Below are 15,000 nucleotides of genomic sequence, written 5' to 3'. Positions count from 1 at the left end.
CCAAGACTTAAACCACTTCATTATGGGAATCCCAGGTACATGGTGCCAATATGATAATGTAAGTCCTGTCAGTTCCTGCAGAGGATGAGGAGAGCCCACCTGCCCCCACCAGTCCTCACAACCTTCTACAGATGCATCATAGAGAGCGTTCTGACCTGCTGTCTCACTGTGTGGTGTGGAGGCTGCAGTGTCTCAGCATGGAAGAACCTGAGAAGAGAGGTGAGAACAGCAGGGAAGAACATGGGGGCTCCTCTTCCCTCCATAAAAGACATTTCCTCCCAGCGCTGCGTGACCCGAGCCCGTATAATCACCAATGACCCCTCACTCCCCCACCATTGACTGTTCTCCCTGCTGCCCTTGGGGAAGAGGCTTTGCAGCATTCGATGCGGGTCCAGCAGATTCCGAAACAGCTTCTTCCCACCTGCCATTAGACTGCCGAACTCTAAATCATGTCACTGACTCTGCATCACACTAATAACATCAATTCAAAATTCTGCATATTTGCACCAGACATATTTAATGCGCTGAACTTCCATATCAATGCATTTTTTTTGCACCATATTTTTTCTTCCACACTGATTTAATTTGATCACTGCTGCACTTTAAGGAATTGAAATGTTATGAAGCTGTACAAAATGAAACTTTGTTTTGTATACACTCTGTGTATACACAATGACAATAAAAGATGTCTAAGTCAGTTGTACTTTTCTTTTAATGAACCTATTGGCTTACCTCATTGGCCATTGAGGAGGTGTTGGAGAGTACACCATTGGGATTTGCATAGATGCAAGTAAAGTGTTTAACCCAAATGACCATTCAAAGGTTTTCAATTAAATAAAAAAAGAGTTAGAATCAGGGGAGCAGACTTAAGACAAAAGCCTTGCTTATCATTTTAAAAGGAGCTGGTAGAGCCAGATTTCAAATTTGTGATCGGGGTTGAACCGTCAGTGGAAACAGGTTAGAACCATTAAATCTTTTTTTTTTTTTTTTTTTACAAAAAAAGCTCCAACAGCAGCCAATTATCAAACTCTTTCAGAACATAACTCAGTTCAAATGTTTATTAATCCCAATGAAATAAAAAAAACGTTGTTACATTTTGGATAATCCTGGTGCAAGCCTATTGGTCCGGTCTGCTTTAGACTGGAGAGTCTGAGCCTTACCAGAATGACTTATGCCCGGTCTAAGTCAGTGTGGCTGACCTGGCTACTAGCTCATGCTTGCCTAAAACATCACAATTAGAGAAATAAAAAATGACATAAGGAGTTTAACAAGGTTCTGTCCTAAGCCTAAAATAGTTTATTATGTACTTGTTGGGATCCAGAGGTTTGCCCTCCAGAGGGTGACGTGGATCCCATTCTGTGGGCTTCTGTTTCTGTTGAGATCCAGGGGTTTGCCCTCCAGAGGTCGATGTGGATCTTTTCCCTGGGAGCTGCTGTTCAGCACTCACACCTGATCCCCATCAGCTCTGCTGATTAAGCTCTCCCTATTTAAGCTGAGTGAAAGCTCCCCTCGTTGCCGGATCGTTGTCATTGTCCTGTCCTTGCCATGGAAGCAAACCTGTGAACCTGAAGGTTTGTAAATCTTTGAATCTGTAAACCTGTGAACCTGATCTGCTCTGTCTTCTCTGCCTTCCAGGGCAGAACCCTGTGTGGATCCAAATAAATATTGGACTTTAATCCTGACTGAGTTTTCTGTGAGTCTGCATCTGGGGCTAGAAATCCTGCTAAATCATGACAGTACGATCCGGCCAACAGACTAGCCCAGCAGACTCCTTCCATGCTCACCTGGTGAGGCCCGCTCAGCGCCGTCCGCCGCCTCCCTGGCAGGTGGCGCTGCTTCGACGCTATGATGAGTTGGTGGCGTCCTTAGCTCCTGAGCCCGCTCTGAGCCGTCTAGAGAGCCCTGAGCCCACTCTGAGCCACCTAGAGGCCCCTGAGCCCGCTCTGAGCCGTCTAGAGACCCCTGAGCCCGCTCTGAGCCACCTAGAGGCCCCTGAGCCCGCTCTGAGCCGTCTAGAGACCCCTGAGCCCGCTCTGAGCCACCTAGAGGCCCCTGAGCCCGCTCTGAGCCGTCTGGAGACCCCTGAACCCGCTCTGAGTCTTCCGCCATCATCCTGGTGGGAGAGGTTGCGCCGGCGTTTTGGGGAGTTGGACCGAGAGTTGGAGATGGAGCGGCGTCGACAAGAAGAGGAGTGGAACCGCAAATGGGAGATGGAGCGGCGTCGACGTGATGAGGAGTGGAATCGCAGATGTCGGGAGATTTGGGGCCGTTGGGGAACCCCTGAGCCTGCTCTGTTTCATCCAGAGACTCCGGAATCGGCGGCCTCTTTACTTCCTGATTCGGAGCCGCAATCGGCGGTTCCCTGTGTGCCTGTGGAGCCACAGTCGGTGGTTTCCTCTGCTCCTGATGCGAAGCCGCAATGGGCGGCCTCTTCAGTTCCTGATTCAGAACCGCAATCGGCGGCTTCCGGTTCTCCTGGGGTGGAGACGCAATCCTCGGTCTCATCTGTTCCTGATCCGGAGCCGCAATCGGCAGCCTCCTGTGTTCCTGTGGAGCCACAATCGGTGGTCTCCTCTGTCCCTGTGGAGCCACAATCGGTGGTTTCCTCTGCTCCTGGTGTGAAGCTACAGTCGGTGGCTTCCGGCGCTCCTGATTCGGAGCCACAGCCGGTGGCTTCCGGTGTTCCTGATGCGGAGCCGCAATCGACAGCCTCCTCAGTTCCTGATTCAGAGCCACAGTGGGTGACCCTGTCTGAGTCAGTTGCTGAGCTGCAGAAACGGCGTCTTCCTCGGTGCTTCCTGCAGCAGCAGAGACGGTGTCTTCCTCGGTGCTTCCTGCTGAAGCGGAGTTGGCGTCTTCCTCCAAGGCCCCTGCAGCTTCTGAGACTCCGTCTCCGCGGCCGGCCACCTGAAACTCTGCCCTGCTGCCGGTCCCACGGCAGGCCACCTGAGACTTTCCCTGTCCTCGCCCACCCTGGGTGGGTTGTTTTGAGTTCTGGACCCTGTTTTTGTTTCTGTGCCTGGCCCTCCTTGCCTGTTATCCCCTCCGCTCGCCCTGGGTGGGTTGTTTTGTTTTGTTTTCTGGTTTTTTGTTTTTGGGCGTCTGGTATCCGCCCTTGAGGGGGGGGGGTACTGTTGGGATCCAGAGGTTTGCCCTCCAGAGGGCGACGTGGATCTTTTCCCTGGGAGCTGCTGTTCAGCACTCACACCTGATCCCCATCAGCTCTGCTGAGCAAACCTGTGAACCTGAAGGTTTGTAAATCTTTGAATCTGTAAACCTGTGAACCTGATCTGCTCTGTCTTCTCTGCCTTCCAGGGCAGAACCCTGTGTGGATCCAAATAAATATTGGACTTTAATCCTGCCTGAGTTTTCTGTGAGTCTGCATCTGGGACTAGAAATCCTGCTAAATCATGACAGTACTATATTGATATGTGAAGCTGAAAAGATATGTATCTATCCTATTTGCTGATGACACCATTCTGTATTGTTGTGGACAGAATCTGTTGCTTTTGGAAACAGTGGGAACTGAACTAAGATGACTAAAAAAATATGTTGTATGTCAATAAACTATCATCGAACTGATTAACTGACATGATGTCATGTAAACTCCTTAATTTATTATGATCACTGTGTTGAAATCTGCTGGAATAATGATAAAAACAAACATTTGCCTAATTTCAAATGACAAGATAAAGCTACCAGACTGGTCAACCAAGCAGAATTCTTTAAATCCACTCATTAAATCACATCAAATACCTTTTTTTTTATGACTTTGTTGACCTAAACGCAGCAGTTATGATGCACAAAAAGCACAAGATTCCTTATTCTTAGATATTCCAATATCTAAGAGATATTTCAGATTCTGAAACTGAGTTGCTACCTAAGAAATACTGGTAGCCATGATGAGGGCCAGTTTAGTTGGTGTGTTTCTGTTAGAGAGGTCAATCTGAAGAATTGCTTTGAAAATCAGTTTAAGACTAAAACCATTGAAACACTAAAATTGAGGGGCAATTGTTTTGCATATGACGTTTTTTGTACATATAAACAAAATAGAATAAAACGAAAAGATAATCACAACAATGATGATAAAAATAAATGAATTCTTAATAATACATTTCAATGCCATTGCTGTTGTTGCAATGGCATTTCTTTATTTTTCTTTTTTGATTTATTGCAGATTTTTGAGGGATTCTTAAGGGATTAGGGAAAATTGCAAAAGTATGCTGCCTGTGTCATGGGAAATGTATAAATGATTGTAAGATAATAATAAATACTGATGGGTGACATTCTTTAAAGACTAATCTCCAAACTTTTTCTACCAAATCCAATTAATCTCCGCTCAACTAAACTTCTCCCTCTGGTAGATGACCTTAAGTTAAAGGGCAACGAATTTCAAGCTATGAAACAAACTTGTTAATCATATATCACAACAAACACACTTAATGTCTGCAGTAAGTGGTATTAGAAAGTTAATCAGTTATGAGGAGACATCTAAGAACTCAGAGTAATGAACTGTTGTCACTCTGAGTGAGTGGACTGGGAAAAAAAGTTCTGACTTTTCACAAATCTTCTTAAACAAACAATCATTAAAATTAAGGCAAATTGTGTTTCTTTATGCAGTAAAGAAGGGTTCAGACAACCACAGGTCTGCAGACACATTTTCTGTAACCTATTGATTAAAACTTGGCCCTGTATAAACTTCATTAAGCAGTTTGAATCTTAGATTGTCTTCTTAGATGAACAAAGAGGTCAGCATTCACCCTCAAGTCATCAATGAGCCACTTCATCTTGTTCCTTCCTTTCGAGTATTTTTGTCAGAAGCTATTGATCAAGATCACTTTAATATATCACAATAAAGTCTGGGTCCTGAAGGGAAATAAACATGAAGCAGGGGGAAGGAGCTGTTCAACTTAAACCTAGTTCGATACAAAAAAATCTGGCTTAGCTAAACTTTTCAATTTGCAACGAGCTGCACGTTTAAAGGAGGCATTGTGAGCGGTGGCATCACACGTTTATCAAAGTGACACTTTAATAGTATCTCATTGTGGGTATGCATAAAGCTGAGCGGTTTATTGTGCAATTTCTTCAGCGTGGAGGATGACATGATGTGTGTGTGGGTGCCCCGATATAACCTGTATTTCCAGCAAAGGTCCTTCTGCACGTCCCTCATGATGTGACCACCGCACTTCATGCAAACCCAACCTGCATCCCCCGTTAAACCCATGCAACTGCTAGTTCTGCTGTGCTACCACTGACACCCATCGGACGGAGCACTGATTATTTCTTCATCGTGTAATCTGTTGGTGGGTGGTATACATTACTCAGTAAGTAAACACTGCTCTCTGTTGATGCATAAGAAGCTAAAAAAAAAAGTTCAAGGATTTAAAAACAAGTTTGAGAAGGGCAATATTGGGATTAGAAGACCTCTAAATGAAAAGCTTAATATGTGCATATTAAGCTGAAAATTACACCTATAGAAAGTCTGTTAAAGTTATCTCTTTAAGAAGCAGAAAAAAATCATTGTTTTATCTTGTGTAAATTTCAAGGATGTTTAAAAGTCTCGAAGAACTTTTGGAGAAAACCCACTTAAAAAAAAAAAAACTAAGCAGAGAGTCATGTTGTTCTACAGCAGAACACATTTGACCCACATCAAGGCAGAATAATCCAATTCTGAGGTATTGTGGTGCCTGTAAACTTTATGTAAATGGAAAGAACTTAAAATGTGATGTGGTTGGTGTCATTGTGAGGATGCATGTGACTAAGGGATTGGTTAAATCCTGAAGGCAACCATTAATTTTCAAGTTAACATACCATGCTTTTAAATCCTTCCTTCAATTGTTCAAATAAATTGTCTAAATCCTGGGCTGCAGAGTAGAAGAGTGGGTAGAACTGCTGCCTTCCAGCAAGGGGTTCCAGGTTCAACTCCCGTCCTGGGGTCCTTCTATATTGCGTTGTGTATTCTCCTGGAGCAGGTGTTGGTTCTCTGCAGGTACTCTGGCTTCCTCCACAGTCCAAAAAATATGACTGTTAGGTTAATTGACTTCTCTAAATTCCCCTTAGGAGTGGGCGTGTGCGTCAATGGTTGTTTGTCTCCGTGTTTCCCTGCCGTGGACTAGCGACCTGTCCAGGCTGCACCCCACCTCTTGCCCATTGACAGCTGGAGATGTGCACCAGCACTCTTCGTGACCCCAGCAGGGATAAGCATGAAGGAAAATGGATGATCTAAATTCCTCATTATTGTAGCTTCATAGTTTAGTTCAGTCATTTTTGTAGTTTGATAGCAGTGATGCTATCAGATCTAGTGTCCTGCACAGGTCTGATTTTGCAAAATTGTATCCACAACCGTAGAGTTCAAAACCGAGACCGTCATTGCATTTACATTGCTGCCAGAAATAAAAACTGCAGATTTGCCAAACTGGTAAATCTGAAGTCTATGACTTTGTTGTTTCCAGGCTTTAAACAAATCAAAGTGATGTTATAGTTTGAAAGATGTTTCAGAGGATTAAAAAAGATGACCAAAACAGAACATAAAGGTATCAACGCAGCATCTGGAGAGACCACAATCAACTTTTTTTGTACTTCTAGTATCTCAAAGTACACAGCAAAACATATTTGAGCACTGAAAAGGGGGATTTCATAGGAATTATCCCTTTTAACACTGGTAGGTACAGCTAAACAAAACCACTGCTTTGATGCAGTTTCTTCTCCATTTTAGTCGCTAAACAATGAAGGGATCTTTAATTATATCGGTGCTAGCTCACCTCACATCAGATCGTTTAAATATCATCTCCTGTCAGCGTATGCACCAAATGAAATCGAAATGTGCTTGCTAATGCATCAGCAGGGATGCCTCCAAACCCTAAAGTTCCCGATTCAAATCTTGGTTGAGCTTTTTCTGTGTGAAGGTTTGTGTTTTTCTCATGGACCATATTTTGCAGAGTACTCCAGCTTTCCTTCACTTTTTAAAGACATGCATGTCTTTATAACTGACTTTAGTTCACAAATTCCCTGCTGCAAAACGAGCTAAAAGCTCCACTGTTTAAAGAACCGCTCCACTGTCATTACCCTCCTGGCACCCAGGCCCTGAAAGGCATGTGTTGGTTACTATAATAGTGCGTGGGTGATGTCCCCGCATTGTCATTGTCCTGCAGAATAAAAAACTAAACTCCCAGTCATGTTTGTAGCACATAAAAAAACGCCCCAAACAAGTTCTTCCCTGCAAAGCCTTTGCTTCTGTGTAATCATTTGCACGTTGTAAAATGACCTGCTGTCCCTTTTCAGCAGAGACAAAGGCATCTATAGATAGATTGAACAGAGGTGGAGAAAATGACAGCACACGTTCTACAGAAAGAGCCGTTCAACCGAGAACTACATCTGCTGTTGAATTTAGAGAACAACTCCAGCTTACATCTGCTCCTGAGCACTGATATTCTTTTACATGCATCTGTGTCCATGTTCATTCATGCTTGGCTTGCCAGTGTACACTACAGTCAGCATGTCAGGGGAGCCAAAGAGTGGTTTACAGCGTGATTTTCTGCACGGGCAGGCATTTTAGTGTGAACACTGAGCTGCTCTGTGCACCACTTCGCTATCCTTGACAGGCATGCAGACGTATGTGGGTGGGATTATCAGTCTGTCACAAAGATAAACCTACATTCAGTTATATTGTGCTTTAATATCTGATGCACAAACATTTCATTTCTTCCAAGCTGTGGGAAAATCATTCCTGTGCTTGAATTAAGGAGCAAATAATCATCCTACATTTCTACATCTTCAGCAGATTCTCTCAATGTTTGCTTTAATGTTTCACATGAATGCAGTTAACTTGAACATTCGAAGCCCCCTCCCACCTCCTGCTGCACATACAGACATACCCCCTACTGACACTCTCTGCACAAACATGAAGCCAAACAAAAAGCAAGCGTCCTCAGCTTCCATGCAACTCGGTAATGAAGAAATGAATTAAACAGGAAAGAGTCTTACTTTCTTTTATAATTCCTGGTGAAAAAGAATTCCCTCCAATGGAGAAAAAAAGTGGGAATAAGAGAGAGAGGAGGGGAATGCCCAGCGGCTGCCAGTTGCAGATAATTAAGGAGTGAGTAGAGACAAACAGGAAGATGCAACCATAAAAACCTTCCTCCTCTAACAATGACCGCCACCTTTTAGAGATTACAGTTTGTCCCGTCTGCTGCTGGACGCTGAGGAGCGGAGCAGCATCATCTTTATCAGCTCCTCACCTCTCCTCCTCCTGCAGCAGCAGCTCTGTAGTAACACTTCTATCTCTTTGGTCCTATAGACTCCTCATCCATCCCTCTTTTCGTCCCTCCCCTTCTTCAGCCCTCCTCGTACTGGTTGGCTGTCTTTCTTACCCCCTCCTCTCTCCTTTCCTCCCTTACCTCTCCGTCTCCCTCCATCTCTCCCCTCCTCTGTCATTACCCAGATACAGGGCATACCCCTCCCTCCTTCAGTCCGTCTCTCCCCCCTCTTTCTCTCTGTATCTTTGATGTTTGAGAGTTAGACTCTCAGGTGTGAAAAGATTTTTTTTCCTCATCTTTTACAAGAGCTGAGAGCAAAAAACACAGAGGGATCCACCCAACCTTGCAGAGACACTCAGATACGTAAAATAAAGAAGAGATAATCCTCTAATTACCACGCAAAACAACCACGAGGATTTCCACAGCCTCTCCTCACAATTAAACACAATCAAAGACAAATTAAAGCACAATGTGGAGAGGAGCAGCCAGAATGTGTGTTTTCTCACACCCACAGACATGAATAAGAAATGAAAAGATGTGTATAAGAGCATGAGGGAAGCCACTGCTGCAACGCTTATTATCATACAGAGAGGAGGATGGAGGAAAGGAGCTCTGTGGGTGGAGGAGAAGGAGCTTTCTACAGACGAGCTGAGCTGAATAGCAAAGAGAAATTAAATCCATTACTTCATCATTGGTCAGACTCTGTTTGATGAGCCAACCTTCTTTTTATAGCTTAAAATTGGAGCGAACAAGGCATGGTAGGATTGCTGTCTGCAGGACATCCACCTTTAAACACTTGAAAAGATTTTACTTGCATCAAATCCCTTTGATGGGAGCATGAAAGCCGTTTCATTTGTCGAAATTTACTGCGGAAATATCCAAAGAAAAACAAAAAAATCGGAGCCGGCCCAAAGCACAATAGAGTTTAACAGCTGCTTGGACATGCATGCAACTGCAGAGCATCCCCCCCACAGCTACGATTCAAACCCAGGACCACTGTGCTGCAAGGCATCACTGCAGAAGCTGAAAACATATTCTCCAACTTGCATATCAACTGATCTGTCCAGCATGGAATTAAACAAACTTTGCATGTGTTGTTTTTTTTTAAGAATCTTACATTTCAAGGGATGCTTTTAAGAAAAAAAAAACATTCACATTTACTCAAATGTGACAAAGATATATGTCATACCTTTATTCTACAATTTTAATCATTTCCTCTGGTTTTAATATGTCAAGATAGGTAAAAAAAAAAAAAACTCATTAACTAACAGCCCATTAAACTCGACCCTTTACCTTAAATATAGACAGTCTATAGAAACATTATAGAACAGCACAACTGATGGACAAAATGAGGATGAGATTTCACTCATTCATTTAGATTTCATTTGGTTAAAATAAAATAAAAACACTTTGTCTCAAAGGTTTGTTATCCTTGAAAGCACCTTCTCATCAGGCAGGGGCAAACTGATGTCCATGTCAAAATGATGGGAAATTTTGTGAAATCTACTCTTCAAAGTTAATAAGACAATACTAATAGCTTTGGTTAAATTAGCACATAAATGATGAGATTAGATTAGATTAGATTAGATTAGATTAGATGAGCTTTATTGATCTCACAGCGGAGAAATTCACTCGTCACATATTGGCATAGAGGTTACAGAAGGTGCAAACAAGGAGGAAAAAGGAGATGGTTTCTGAAAAAATTTAATTGAAGGGATGAGGTAGGGATGTGTGGAAAACACTTGTAACAGCCTGGCTCAATAACAGCTAAAATCTATAACAGCTGAAAAAGAGAACATTTTAATTGTTTAAATGGTCCAGCCAAGGTCTGAAACCTAACTGTCTGAATTGCTGCGGTAAAATAAATGCCTGAAACTCTAAATGAACTGAAGCAATTAAGTGTCATCAACACATAAACCACAAATCAACACAAATACAGATCAAAAGAGAATGAAACCATTCGATGTTCTAAACTTAGGAGCCTCAAAAACACTGTTCTGCTCAGAAATAATCAGTAAAATAAATCAGGATATAGATAAACTCAGAAGAAAGCCTACCTGGTAAACCTATCAGGTAAGCTATTAATTATGAATAGTTAGAAAGACAAAGATGTTTAGCAGCTTAGAAAAAAAAAATGAATAAATGACGTCTGGTACATAAAAAGGCCTCAGCATATCCTTACATCAAATCTCAGGCATGATGAGGGAGCCCTGCTTCTACACTGAAACTAAAACATCTCCTCCAAGTGATATTAATAACAACAAGCCCCTCCAACACATTCAATACCATTAACATCCCATCTATTAGCCACATGCTGCGCATTCACAATCAGATGTGAATGAAATAAACCCTCGCACAGTGGGGGCTGTCCACCTCGTCGCTTACTCTGTGACTCATGCTGAGGTAACTTTCATACTGCAGGTATTAACGCCGCTGCTAATCTGCAGGTTTCTTAAAAAACTGGGTTTGTTCCAGTTTGGCATTCAGCATCCGCTGGTACCTGTTCTCTAACCGATCAAATATTCAAAAGCAAATTAAAAACAGATATTTTCATCAGCTGATGCTCAACCAAGGGAAAAAGTGATGAATACCTTGAGAGTAGAAGTAGAAGTATTCATGGTACTGCTTAAAACACTTTAGGAAAAGTTAGAGTATAAACTTAAGCTTTTACTGAAGGAATAGTGTAAAAGCACCTGTTTTAATACTTAAAAGTATAAAAGTAAAAATAATGCAGGAAAAAAGTAAGGACAGGCGTCGAACCTTACACTGTACTATCCTATTAAAGGACATTTTTTCTACAATTCTGAATTATATAGTTAATTTTTTTAACTGATAACTATCAAATTTAACTTTGCATCATCTTGAAAAAAAAAACAATCTATTTTGGTACGTGGCTAACAACACATTGGTGCAGTACCGAGTCCAACTACTAAGAAACTAATTGTCAGGATAAAAAAAAATTACTTTGAAGTTTTTTATGTATTTTTGTAATAACAGGCCATAATGAAAATTAGCTTAAATGTAAGTAGAAAGTAGAGATAAGTGAGATATGTAATGAATAAAATCATAATAATTTCTCCAGGGAAGTATAGATAGACAACATTTCTGCTTAGATAAGGTAACAAAGTATTTTTTTATTGCTTTAACAGCAATAAGATTTAGCAAAGGAATGTGGCCAATACAATGAGGGCTGTGACTTTTCTACTCATTACTGGGCCTCTGCTGTCAGGGAGGTAGGAGTTTTGCTGCAGCTAGAATAGAAGCCGATCACATGTCACCTGGAAACGTACCTTCAACAGCTCTGCAGCTTCCTCCTCCTGCGCTGAACTTCATCCGTTCAACAATCAGTGATTGTGTCACCAGCTTGCTATTCTTATAGAAAACTCCTGCAGTAAAGTAACCCAGGGGGTAATTGCAGGGCAGCAGCTGCAGAATGAAACTGACGTCTTCTTTGACGTATTTCAGTCAGGGTTGAGTGCTAACCACAGTACAGACTGCCTTCATCAAGGTGTTCAATTACATGCGTATAAATGGAAGAACCACATTGCGGGTATTATTATTATTATCTTTGTGATGCAGAGATATAAGTTTGCAGACGACACACAGCTATATATTACAATGCTGCAGATAATATGAACCCATTCCAGAACTGGGTAAATGCATGGAAGAAATCTACATATGCACCAACATGTTCTCCTGCTAAATCAAAACAAAACTAAATGGTCTTTGGACCAAAAGCAGGGCGTTCAAATGTTAGCACACAGCTTCAGTTAATCCAGCTAGAAAACAGCAATCAGGCTCTAAATCTGGGTGTTGTTAGGGACTCAGATTTGAACCTTCAGATGCTCATAAGACAGGGACAAACCCAGCCTTCCATCACCTTTGCAACTTCTCCAAGATTAAGGTTAAGGATTTATATTTCTTTAGCAGGAAGTGATGGTGATTGGCTGGAGCAGAGGTGCATGATGAGGTGATTGAATGCAGGTGATGCTGGGATGAGCATAGATATTTAAACATCTATGCAGGAGTCTTTTTCAATCCTGTTTCTCATACCAGAGCAATCTTTAGTTGAAGTGATGATGTATTTAAGCATCCTCTGAAGCACATTCCAAGTTAGATGCTAATTTGCATGAGGATGCATCTTCAAAAGAACTGAGTAAAGCTTCTGGTTAACTGTTTCAAGTTCTATTTCAGTTTTATTGCTATTTGCAACTTTAATGCTGTGAATCCCAGAGCTCCAAAAGCATTCAGCTGCTTCTGTTTAGTTCAATCTTGTTTAGTCCATCCTATCTGAAATTCTAATAAAAAAAAAAAAATACAGATCTAGGCAGAACTTTAAGTTTCTTCCCCAACACAGTGAGGAAAAAAACAAAATGGGTTTTCTATGCATAGAATTGTCTTTTTAAAGAGTAGTTTTAAAAGTTCATTTGGCTTTTATATTTAAGTACAATTTTGAACCGGAACCTTTTTACTTTTTTGTAAGTAATAGAGTTTAATCTGTATATTTTTATTTTTAATCAGTACTTTAACTTTGTATCATACTTTAATTAAAAATGTGAGTTATTTGGATCTGTTTATGTGAAGCACAATATTGTTAAACAACAAAAAGACAAAACAAATATTTCAATGAAATTAAGATGTTGATGTCTCAACTGCCTATTTATTTGCTAATTTTAGCTGAGAAATTTAATGTTTTTCCAGTTCTGCAGAGAAACAATCTCTTTAACATTTATATATATATTTTATACATTCCTAAAGTACAATTTCAATGCAAAATATTTTTTATCCTATTAAAAATTTTTCTATCCTATTAAAAAGACACTTTCAATAGAATACATTTCCTTCAAGACTACTAATACTTTGACCTAATTTCCATCACCTTCAACAACCTTCCTCTGCTATTAAAATGACATCAGTGGAACATCCATTCAAATAGTAGCTGTGTTTTTATTCCTAAGTTTCTCTCATCAGGCTTCCTGCTCATTTTGCGGCTTTAATTAATGTATATCTGCACAGGAACATCTTGGCTTCCTTTTAAAATAAGTATTCGTCATTGTTTCATTCAACCCCTGTAGCAGTAAAAATGTACTATACCCCACTACTGTAGATGCATCATCTCCATCTCATTCTCTTTAAGGCCATCATTATGGGAAATATGTTAAACTTGGCAACAGAAATAGCAGCTTGGCTGAGAGCTCGAAAGAAAAGACAGAAGTGGCAGAAATGGGTCATATGCTGCAAAAGAGAAGAGGATCTAGGCGAGAAACGCTGCTTTTAGGATGAAAGGAGCAGAAGAGAAAGAAAAACGAGCAGAGGAAGAAGGCTCATTTTAAGAAGGGAACAAACGTTTACAGAAGGAAGCAGCTTTTGTCTAAACACTGGATGGTAGCTTTAAACATATGCATGTAGAATTCAGCTTTTATTGAATTGTTTAATCACGATCAGACACAAACTAAGAACACTTCCATGCCTGCTAATCTAGGGCAGTCAGAGAACGTGCTATGGAGAGATTAAAGGCAGGGTTAGGTTTAAAAACAACAGCTTTCAACATAGCACAGAGTTCCGGTAAATCTATCTCCAATTCCTGTCCTAAAGAAGTTCTTTTCTGTTCTTTGGAACGCAAACTAAGCAAGACTGGTGTTTAGCTGACTGATTTTAAAGGTTATTTTTGAAGAGGGTTACGATTTAAATTCAGGCCTTTTCCCCCCTGGTCTTATTTCAAATATGTAATCAAAACGCTAATCAATAATTACTGATATGAAAGGCTAATATCATGATACAGATTTTAAGCCGTACATGATGCATTTCAAAAGAATTTAAAAAGGAATAATGATATTTTTACTACTTCTTTTGTAGGCAATAAGAAATGTGTTCATTTTGCCACATAAAATCCTGTAAAACTGGAGTTTGTTGTAACGTGAATAAATGTAAAGAGCAAAAAATGCAAAAGGTTTGAATACTTTTTTAACTACATACCCTTAAAATTAGATCCGAAGCTGAACCTCGTTTCTGCTTAACCGTGTTTTGAAGTGGATTTCTTTCTGTTATTTATTCTATTGTACAATATTAACCTTTAGATAATGAAAATAAAAATAAGGTTTTTTAACCTGCTGCCATATTGAAGTTTCTGCTGAGTGATAATTCGCCCCACAATCCTCTAGAACCAACACGATTTAGCTGCAATAAACTGGTCAGCCTGAAGTTTTCATTGCTTAAGAAGAACATCTAAATTTATGGTTCTGGAAAACTGCTTAATAAACTGCAACAATCTTAGCAGCAGCTTCCCATATCTTTGGATGCTAAGTTTATAAATGTCTGAATATAATGAAAACTGTTCAAATGATTTTGTTTCCATTTTTCTCACTGCAGATGCTCTTACAGCATCCTGCTATCAATGCCGAGTAAGCTCTGCACTGGCGGCAAGGCGATTCTGCAGGATGCATCTCCCACTTAGACATCTCTGCAACTGAACCTCTCAGCTTGTAGTTTTGAGAAAATGGTCTAAGCAACCGTTTGAAGCATTTGAGGCTTGATCCAAATTAACAATGAAAATTAAATGTACTACTTTTATAACTCATGCATCTCATAACTAAAATGAGATGCAAAAACCAAATTAGTGAGAGGATGATATAATATAAAGACAATGTTCACACATTTAGTCAGTAACTCTTCTCTGGGACTTAAGTTGTAGCAGCCGTTTATAAGAACAGTAAATGAGCAGAAAAGCAGCTCAGGTCCAACTCAC

At 40.7% G+C, this 15,000-nt stretch overlaps 1 protein-coding gene across 3 annotated transcripts in view; it reads right to left on the bottom strand.

The window, feature by feature from the left end:
- The window catches only part of shank1 (SH3 and multiple ankyrin repeat domains 1), a 130,944-nt gene extending 122,657 nt beyond the window's left edge, over positions 1 to 8,287 (bottom strand). For all 3 annotated transcript variants that reach the window (XM_038297323.1, XM_038297325.1, XM_038297324.1), the window contains exon 1: positions 7,984 to 8,287. The gene's annotated coding sequence lies outside the window, so the exon portion shown is untranslated. The remainder of the gene's footprint in view (positions 1 to 7,983) is intronic.
- Between the last annotated feature and the right edge of the window lie 6,713 nt (positions 8,288 to 15,000).

This window comes from Cyprinodon tularosa, unplaced genomic scaffold, assembly GCF_016077235.1.
Source record: "Cyprinodon tularosa strain WSP-4 unplaced genomic scaffold, ASM1607723v1 ctg386, whole genome shotgun sequence".
NCBI classification, from domain to species: domain Eukaryota; kingdom Metazoa; phylum Chordata; class Actinopteri; order Cyprinodontiformes; family Cyprinodontidae; genus Cyprinodon; species Cyprinodon tularosa.
The sequence above is the reverse complement of the archived record's forward strand: the minus strand, read 5'-3'. Positions and strand labels throughout refer to the sequence as shown.